The sequence below is a fragment of the Coregonus lavaretus genome, assembly GCF_964263955.1.
Source record: "Coregonus lavaretus genome assembly, chromosome: 21".
NCBI lineage: Eukaryota > Metazoa > Chordata > Actinopteri > Salmoniformes > Salmonidae > Coregonus > Coregonus lavaretus.
In genome coordinates this window covers 13,364,664-13,373,928 of record NC_140008.1, presented here as the reverse complement: position 1 = coordinate 13,373,928, position 9,265 = coordinate 13,364,664, and positions in this window count along the sequence as shown.

The following is a 9,265-nucleotide window of genomic DNA, read 5'->3' as shown; positions in this document are numbered from 1 at the left end:
CAGGGTTAAGAGTCCCTTCCACTGGCCATGGTTGTTCAATGTCAGGCCAACTTTTATTCCCTTTTCCAGATAACTTTTCAATACCATTAACTAGAGGATTACTATTTTCAACTATATCAACAGGTGTAATTACTTTCATAGTCTTGATGTCCTTTTTCCCCCTTGTAACAACTATTTTATATTCCTTTATTGTAAATTATTTTATTTTAGACTATGTAGCCTATAGTTTCCTCCCTATTTTTTCCTCTTTTTTTTTTCTTCCCCAAATTAATTAATTAATCAATTAATTTATTAATTTATTCATCAATTTATTTATTTATTTATTCATTTTATTTTATTTTACCAAATTATTGATTAGTGCCATTCTTACCACATCCAATCAGGAAAGTACAGGAAAGTAGACAACTTCAGAGCAATCCAAAAATAAAGACTTTTTAATCCTACAACACTACAATACTCATAAACTCATTATTTAATAAGCATCCAATGACCTCAATCTTACAGAATAATGTCAGTACTCGATTCCCCACACAACTCTAATCAAACCCACTCATGCACAACAACAACTCCAATACGCAATTTTTTTTTCATCAATTTATCAGTCTTTTGCCAAGTCCTTGTCAAATTGTCATAACATCAAATATCCTGTAGGGCAAGGTTTTTGTAAACATAACAGCACTGGCCTGATCTTGACTTGATCCTGTCGCAGCAGACTCTGTCGCGTCACACCCTGTCACATTATGTATACGTCAGCACTTCCGCTCTCTTTCTCTCTCTCCTCTTATGTCTCTCATATCACAAAAGAACAAACAAACAGACAAGAATTTAGTAGTTTATGCAGTCACTGAGTTATTTCAACCATTCAATATTCCTTTAGTCACATTCGCGCTAAGAAATAAGCAAAAACTTAACTCAGGAAAATTATAAGTAACTCAATAACATTTTATTTTATTTATTTAATTATTTTTATTTTTAATCCGTCAACATATCTCTCTCATTTATCAATTAAATAGGTCTCAAGAAAACAGTTTCATCTTCAAACAACAGCCGATGTAACAACCAGAATACACCATTAGACTCTAAATCTCTAACTCTTTGTTCCTTCGTTCGTCTGCGCCTCCCCGCAGAAGAGTATAGCAGAGGAGTGACCTATTTACCCCTACGTCACTCTAGTGTGGTAAAATCACACGCATGCGCAGTACATTCATCACTACGATTTCACAGTGGAAGGAGCCCTCTCTCAGCTCTCTTCACTCCAGACAACAGAACATTAGCAGTCCCGCTATACCTCCTCTCTTTTACCCTTATAGACAAACAATAACACTTAACAGAGCTCACAAAACATCAGGCACCAAACCCAAACTATCTAAACACAATATTGGTGGCTCGACCCATTCCAATGGACCACCAAGGAAAAAATATCGAACATAACCCGCATCAAATTTGGCATGTAGCATGAATAAATTAGCATTAGCATTAGCATGTAGCATGAAGCATTATTAGCAGGCCACGTTTAGCATTTCTCCCTCCGCCGTGTCGTAAAATTATTTTGTTTGCTAAATTTATGCTACCACGAGGTCCCTCCGGAATTGTAATGAGCGGTCACATCAAACAAATGATTCGTCAACCACCAGCTGAGCGGTAACATACAATCACAATATATCACAGCCTCAAGCCCCTTGGGCTTACCTATTCCACCTAACGTGTTACAGGATTTCGGCCCATCCTAGAGATCACCTCCATGAGGGTTTCCGTTGATTCACAGCGGTTCTAAGTTACATACATATGCCTAGGCCTTATTCCTCTCAATCGATTGTTCTTGAACTCTTATTCAAGCAAAATATCTCTATAGACACTCCCCCCTTTTGCGCTGTTTACCAGTGCAAACAAATTTAGAATGGTTAGGCCAGACCCCTCGTTCACAGCAATAACAGCAACAGCAGCACACACCGGTCCCTCACGGTACATCTCCCCAGCGCACACACCCAAAAGCAGACGAACGAAATCACACACAAGACCGTGAGAAATCTCACCTTATAAGCCGGCGTCTTGAACGAGAGTCATTTCGTTGCTCATGAATGAAACACTGCAGAGACGTAAACCGTCTCAATCCTCGTCGCCATTTGTAGTGTCGAGTTAATGTTGCTAATTATGCTCTGAAACAAAGGAGTCCGCTTATACTGAGCTTTGATCATAAGTTTTATTTATATCACAAGATTTCAGCATAAGTTTACAGATGTCTATAGCATCCGGAGAGCAGTGTCCGAAAAGAATATGTCTGCTCTAATGTTCTTTGTCTCTAACCCATACTTATAATCTTTACAAACATATGGGTGGCTCCCTCTACTGTCCAATCACCTGTCTCCAACAAACAGACTCCCTCTGTTCTATGAGGTGTCACTCTAAAACGGCTCCCTCTGAAACTGAATAAACATCCTCTCAGGTTCCACTTGAAAACATTAGCAAAGTCATAATTCTCCATACACTACACTGTAACGCAACAAAATGTGGAATAAGTCAAGGGGTATGAATATTTTCGGAAGGCACTGTAGCTGCTATTTAGCTGCTATTTATAAACTTTTAATGAAAATTACACATCAAATAGCCAACAATGGGGAAAAAAGTAGTCGGCTTGAAGATACATTTTGACACTATTTATTGTTGAACTCAGCAGGTTTTGTCTGGCTAATAGCCTACACAAATGGGCTGCAATCAAGGTAAATTCAATTAAATATATTTAAATTAAACCCAACTTAAGTTTACGTTAGTTACGTCTTATCCAGAGCGACTTACAAATTGGTGCATTTAACTTATGATAGCCAGTGGGACAACCACCTAATTTTTTTATGTGGGGGGGGGGGGGGGGGGGGGTAGAAGGATTACTTTTATACTATTCCAGGTATTCCTTAAAGAGGTAGGGTTTCAAGTGTCTCCGGAAGGTGGTCAGTGACTCCGCTGTCCTGGCGTCGTGGGGGAGCTTGTTCCACCATTGGGGTGCCAGAGCAGCGAATAGCTTTGACTGGGCTGAGCGGGAACTGTGCTTCCGTAGAGGTAGGGGGGCTAGCAGGCCAGAGGTAGATGGACGTAGTGCCCTCGTTTGGGTGTAGGGTCTGATCAGAGCCTGAAGGTAAGTAGGTGCCGTTCCCCTCACAGCTCCGTAGGCAAGCACCATGGTCTTATAGTAGATGCAAGCCTCAACTGGAAGCGTGCGGAGGAGCAGGGTGACATGAGAGAACTTGGAAGGTTGAACACCAGACGGGCTGCAGCATTCTACATAAGTTGTAGGGGTTTAATGGCACAGGCAGGGAGCCCAGCCAACAGCGAGTTGCAGTAATCCAGACGGGAAATGACAAGTGCCTGGATTAGGACCTGTGCCGCTTTCTGTGTAAGGTAGGGTCATACTCTGCGAATGTTGTAGAGCATGAACCTGCATGATCGGGTCACCGCTTTGATGTTAGCGGAGAACGACAGCGTGTTGTCCAGGGTCACGCCAAGGTTCTTTGCACTCTGGGAGGAGGATACAATGGAGTTGTCAACCATGATGGCGAGATCATGGAGCGGGCAGTCCTTCCCTGGGAGGAAGAGCAGCTCCGTCTTGCCGAGGTTCAGCTTGAGGTGGTAATCCGACATCCACACTGATATTTCTGCCAGACATGCAGAGATGCGATTCGCCACCTGGTTATCAGAAGGGGGAAAGGAGAAAATTAATTGTGTGTCGTCTGCGTAGCAATGATAGGAGAGACCATGTGAGGATATGACAGAGCCAAGTGACTTGGTGTATAGAGAGAATAGGAGAGGGCCTAGAACTGAGCCCTGGGGGACACCAGTGGTGAGAGCACGTGGTGCGGAGACAGATTCTCGCCACGCCACCTGGTAGGAGCGCCCTGTCAGGTAGGATGCAATCCAAGAGTGAGCAGCGCCGGAGATGCCCAACTCGGAGAGGGTGGAGAGGAGGATCTGATGGTTCACAGTATCAAATGCAGCAGATAGGTCTAGAAGGATAAGAGCAGAGGAGAGAGATTTAGCAGTGCGGAGAACTTGATATTTATTTATCCTTTATTTAACTAGGCAAGTCAGTTAAGAACAAATTCTTATTTTTATTTATTTGTTTTAAAGATAAAGCAAAGCAGTGCGATAAAAACAACAACACAGAGTTACATATGGGGTAAAAAATACATAAAGTCAAAAAATACAACAGAAAATATATATACAGTGTGTGCAAATGTAGCAAGTTATGGAGGTAAGGCAATAAATAGGCTATAGTGCAAAATAATTACAATTAGTATTAACACTGGAATGGTAGATGTGCAAGAGATTATGTGCAAATAGAGATACTGGGGTGCAAAAGAGCAAAATAAATAACAATATAGGGATGAGGTAGTTGGGTGGGCTAATTTCAGATGGGCTGTGTACAGGTGCAGTGATCGGTAAGGTGCTCTGACAACTGATGCTTAAAGTTAGTGAGGGAGATAAGAGTCTCCAGCTTCAGAGATTTTTGCAATTCGTTCCAGTCATTGGCAGCAGAGAACTGGAAGGAATGGCGGCCAAAGGAGGGGTTGGCTTTGGGGATGACCAGTGAGATATACCTGCTGGAGCGCAGACTACGGGTGGGTGCTGCTATGGTGACCAATGAGCTAAGATAAGGCGGGGATTTGCCTAGCAGTGATTTATAGATGGCCTGGAGCCAGTGAGTTTGACGACGAACATGTAGTGAGGACCAGCCAACAAGAGCGTACAGGTCACAGTGGTGGGTAGTGTATGGGGCTTTGGAGACAAAACGGATGGCACTGTGATAGACTACATCCAATTTGCTGAGTAGAGTGTTGGAGGCTATTTTGTAAATGACATCGCCGAAGTCAAGGATCGGTAGGATAGTCAGTTTTATGAGGGCATGTTTGGCAGCATGAGTGAAGGAGGCTTTGTTGCGAAATAGGAAGCCGATTCTAGATTTAACTTTGGATTGGAGATTCTTAATGTGAGTCTGGAAGGAGAGTTTACAGTCTAACCAGACACCTAGGTATTTGTAGTTGTCCACATACTCTAGGTCAGACCCATCGAGAGTAGTGATTCTAGTCGGGTGGGCGGGTGCCAGCAGCGTTCGATTGAAGAGCATGCATTTAGTTTTACTAGTGTTTAAGAGCAGTTGGAGGCTACTGAAGGAGTGTTGTATGGCATTGAAGCTCGTTTGGAGGTTTGTTAACACAGTGTCCAATGAAGGGCCAGATGTATACAAAATGGTGTCGTCTGCGTAGAGGTGGATCTGAGAGTCACCAGCAGCAAGAGCGACATCTTTGATATACACGGAGAAAAGAGTCGGCCCAAGAATTGAACCCTGTGGCACCCCCATAGAGACTGCCATAGGTCCAGACAACAGGCCCTCCGATTTGACACATTGAACTCTATCTGAGAAGTAGTTGGTGAACCAGGCGAGGCAGTCATTTGAGAAACCAAGGCTATTTAGTCTGCCAATAAGAATGCGGTGGTTGACAGAGTCGAAAGCCTTGGCCAGGTCGATGAAGACGGCTGCACAGTACTGTCTATTATCGATCGCGGTTAAAATATCGTTTAGGACCTTGAGAGTGGCTGAAGTGCACCCATGAACTCCTTATTGTAACTCCTGAGTGGCGCAGTGGTCTAAGGCACTGCATCGCAGTGCTAACTGTGCCACTAGAGATCCTGGTTCGAATCCAGGCTCTGTCGCAGCCGGCCGCGACCGGGAGACTCATGGGCGGCGCACAATTGGCCCAGCGTCGTCCAGGGTAGGGGAGGGAATGGCCGGCAGGGATGTAGCTCAGATATGTATTCACTAACTGTAAGTCGCTCTGGATAAGAGCGTCTGCTAAATGACTAAAATGTAATGACCAGCTCGGAAACCGGATTGCATAGCGGAGAAGGTACGGTGGGATTCGAAATGGTCGGTGATCTGTTTGTTAACTTGGCTTTCAAATAATTTCGAAAGGCAGGGCAGGATGGATATAGGTCTGTAACAGTTTGGATCTAGAGTGTCACCACCTTTGAAGAGGGGGATGACCGCGGCATCTTTCCAATCTCTGGGGATCTCAGACGTTACGAAAGAGAGGTTGAACAGGCTAGTAATAGGGGTTGCGACAATTTCAGCGGCTAGTTTTAGAAAGAAAGGGTCCAGATTGTCTAGCCCATCTGATTTGTAGGGGTCCAGATTTTGCAGCTCTTTCAGAACATCAGCTGTCTGAATTTGTGTAAAGGAGAAGCGGGGGGGGGCATGGGCAAGTTGCAGAGTTGGTGGCCGGGGTAGTGGTAGCCAGGTGGAAACCATGGCCAGCCGTAGCAAAATGCTTGTTGAAATTCTCGATTATTGTAAATTTATCAGTGGTGATAGTGTTTCCTAGCCTCAGTGCAGTGGGCAGCTGGGAGGAAGTGCTCTTATTCTCCATGGACTTTACAGTGTCCCAAAAACTTTTGGAGTTAGTGCTACAGGATGCACATTTCTGTTTGAAAAAGTTAGCCTTTGCTTTCCTGACTGCTTGTGTATTTGATTCCTAACTTCCCTGAAAAGTTGCATATCGCGGGGGCTATTTGATGCTAATGCAGTATGCCACAGGATGTTTTTGTGCTGGTCAAGGGCAGTCAAGTCTGAGGAGAACCAGGGGCTATATCTGTTCTTAGTTCTGTATTTTTTGAATGGGGCATGTTTATTTAAGATTGAGAGGAAATTACTTTTAAAGAACAACCAGGCATCCTCTACTGACGGAATGAGATCTATATCCATCCAGGATACCTGGGCCAGGTCAATTAGGAAGGCCTGCTCGCTAAAGTGTTTTAGGGAGCGTTTGACAGTGATGAGGGGTGGTCGTTTGACCGCGGACCCGTTACGGACGCAGGCAATATGGCAGTGATCGCTGAGATCCTGGTTGAAGACAGCGGAGGTGTATTTAGAGGGTAAGTTAATCAGGATTATATCTATGAGGGTACCCATGTTTACGGATTTAGGGTTGTACCTGGTAGGTTCGTTGATAATTTGTGTGAGATTGAGGGCATCTAGTTTGGATTGTAGGATGGCCGGGGTGTTGAGCATATCCCAATTTAGGTCACCAAGCAGTACGAACTCTGAGGATAAATGGGGGGCAATCAATTCACATATGGTGTCCAGGGCACAGCTGGGGGCTGAGGGGGGTCTGTAGCAAACGGCAACAGTGAGAGACTTATTTCTGGAAAGGTGGATTTTTAGAAGTAGAAGCTCAAACTGTTTGGGCACAGACCTGGATAATATGATAGAGCTCTGCAGGATATCTCTACAGTAGATTGCAACTCCACCCCCTTTGGCAGTTCTATCTAGACGGAAAATGTTATAGTTGGGGTATGGAAATTTCAGAATTTTTGGTGGCCTTCCTAAGCCAGGATTCAGACACTGCTAGAACATCAGGGTTGGCGGAGTGTGCTAATGCAGTGAATAACTCAAACTTAGGAAGGAGACTTCTGATATTAACATGCAAGAAACCAAGGTTTTTACGGTTACAGAAGTCAACAAATGATAGCGCCTGGGGAGTAGGAGTGATACTGAGGGCTGCAGGGCCTGGGTTAGCCTCTACATCACCAGAGGAACAGAGGAGGACTAGAATAAGGATACGGCTAAAGGCTTTAAGAACTGGTCTTCTAGTGCGTTGGGTTCATAGAATAAAGGGGGCAGATTTCCGGGCGTTGTAGAAAAGATTCAGGGCATTATGTACAGACAAGGATATGGAAGGATATGAGTAAAGTGGAGGTAAACCTAAGCGTTGGGTAACAATGAAAGAGATAGCATCACTGGAGGCACTGATTGAGTGCAACTCCATTGTACGCGCTGTGCAGACAGTGCAGACTGGCCGAATAATAGTCACGGCTAGAGCTGGCTGGTAGGTGGTGCAGGCCATGGACAATGGTGAAAAACCGCTAACGGTAGCTAATAGCAAGTAGCTAGTTAGCTGGCTACTCCCGTCCGGTAGACCGAGAGGTAGATAGCCGGGATATGGGCCTGGCTCTAGGCTAGCTCGAGGCTAACTGGTGCTTGCATCGGGGGCAGTGGTGATTAGCCAAACAGCAATATCCATTCGGTTGCGGCTAGCTAGTTGCGATCCGGTGATTAATGTCCAGTGATTAAATTATTCCGGCAGAAAAATCCAATGTTCTGGGTGAAATACCGCAAACTGTGGCTAATAGCAAGTAGCTAGTTAGCTGGCTAGCTAGTTTCAACTGGAGATTCTAGATAAAAGGTAAGTCAATAATATAATCCGTTCCACATTGAGTGAGGCGGGTTGCAGGAAAGTATATTTTGTAGAAGGATGAAAAGTCTGATAGGGAAATATGTACGAAAAATACAGGGTATTTACAGACACACGACTGCACTCCTACGCCATCTTGGATTTACAATGACGGCTTACACCAGCCAAACCTGGACGACGCTGGGCCAATTGTGCGCCGCCATATGGGACTCCCAATCATGGCCGGTTGTGATACAGCCTGGAATCGAACCAGGGGGTCTGTAGTGACGCCTCAAGCACTGAGATGCAGTGCCTTAGACCGCTGCGCCACTCGGGAGATACTCCCCTGGTCTTCTAAAGTCCTCCTTTCTTCCTCTCTGTTTCTCTTTTTCTCTTTCTTTATCTCTGGGTAAGTCTCCAAGAGCTTTGCACACCTGGATTGTACAATATTTGCCCATTATTCTTTTCAAAATTCTTCAAGCTCTGTCAAATTAGTTGTTGATCATTACTAGACAACCATTTTCAGGTCTTTCCATAGATTTTCATGGAGATTTAAGTTAAAACTGTAACTTGGCCACCTAGGAACATTCACTGTCTTCTTGGTAAGCAACTCCAGTGTAGATTTGGCCTTGTGTTTTAGGTTATTGTCCTGCTGAAAGGTGAATTAATCTCCCTATGTCTGTTGGAAAACAGACTAACCAGGTTTTCCTCTAGGATTTTGCATGTGCTTAGCTCCATTTAATTTCTTTTTATCCTGAAAAACTCCCCAGTCTTTAACGATTACAAGCATACCCATAACATGATGCAGCCACCACTATGCTGGAAAATATGCAGAGTAGTACTCAGTAATGTGTTGTATCGGATTTGTCCCAAACATAACACTTTGTATTCAGGACAAACATTTGTATTGCTTTGCCACATTTTTTGCAGTATTACTTAAGTGCCTTGTTGCAAACAGGATGCATGTTTTGGAATATTCTGTGCAGAATGAGGCCAATGGTGAATTAAAACAGTTACAGAGTTGAATGGCTGTAATAGGAGAAAACTAA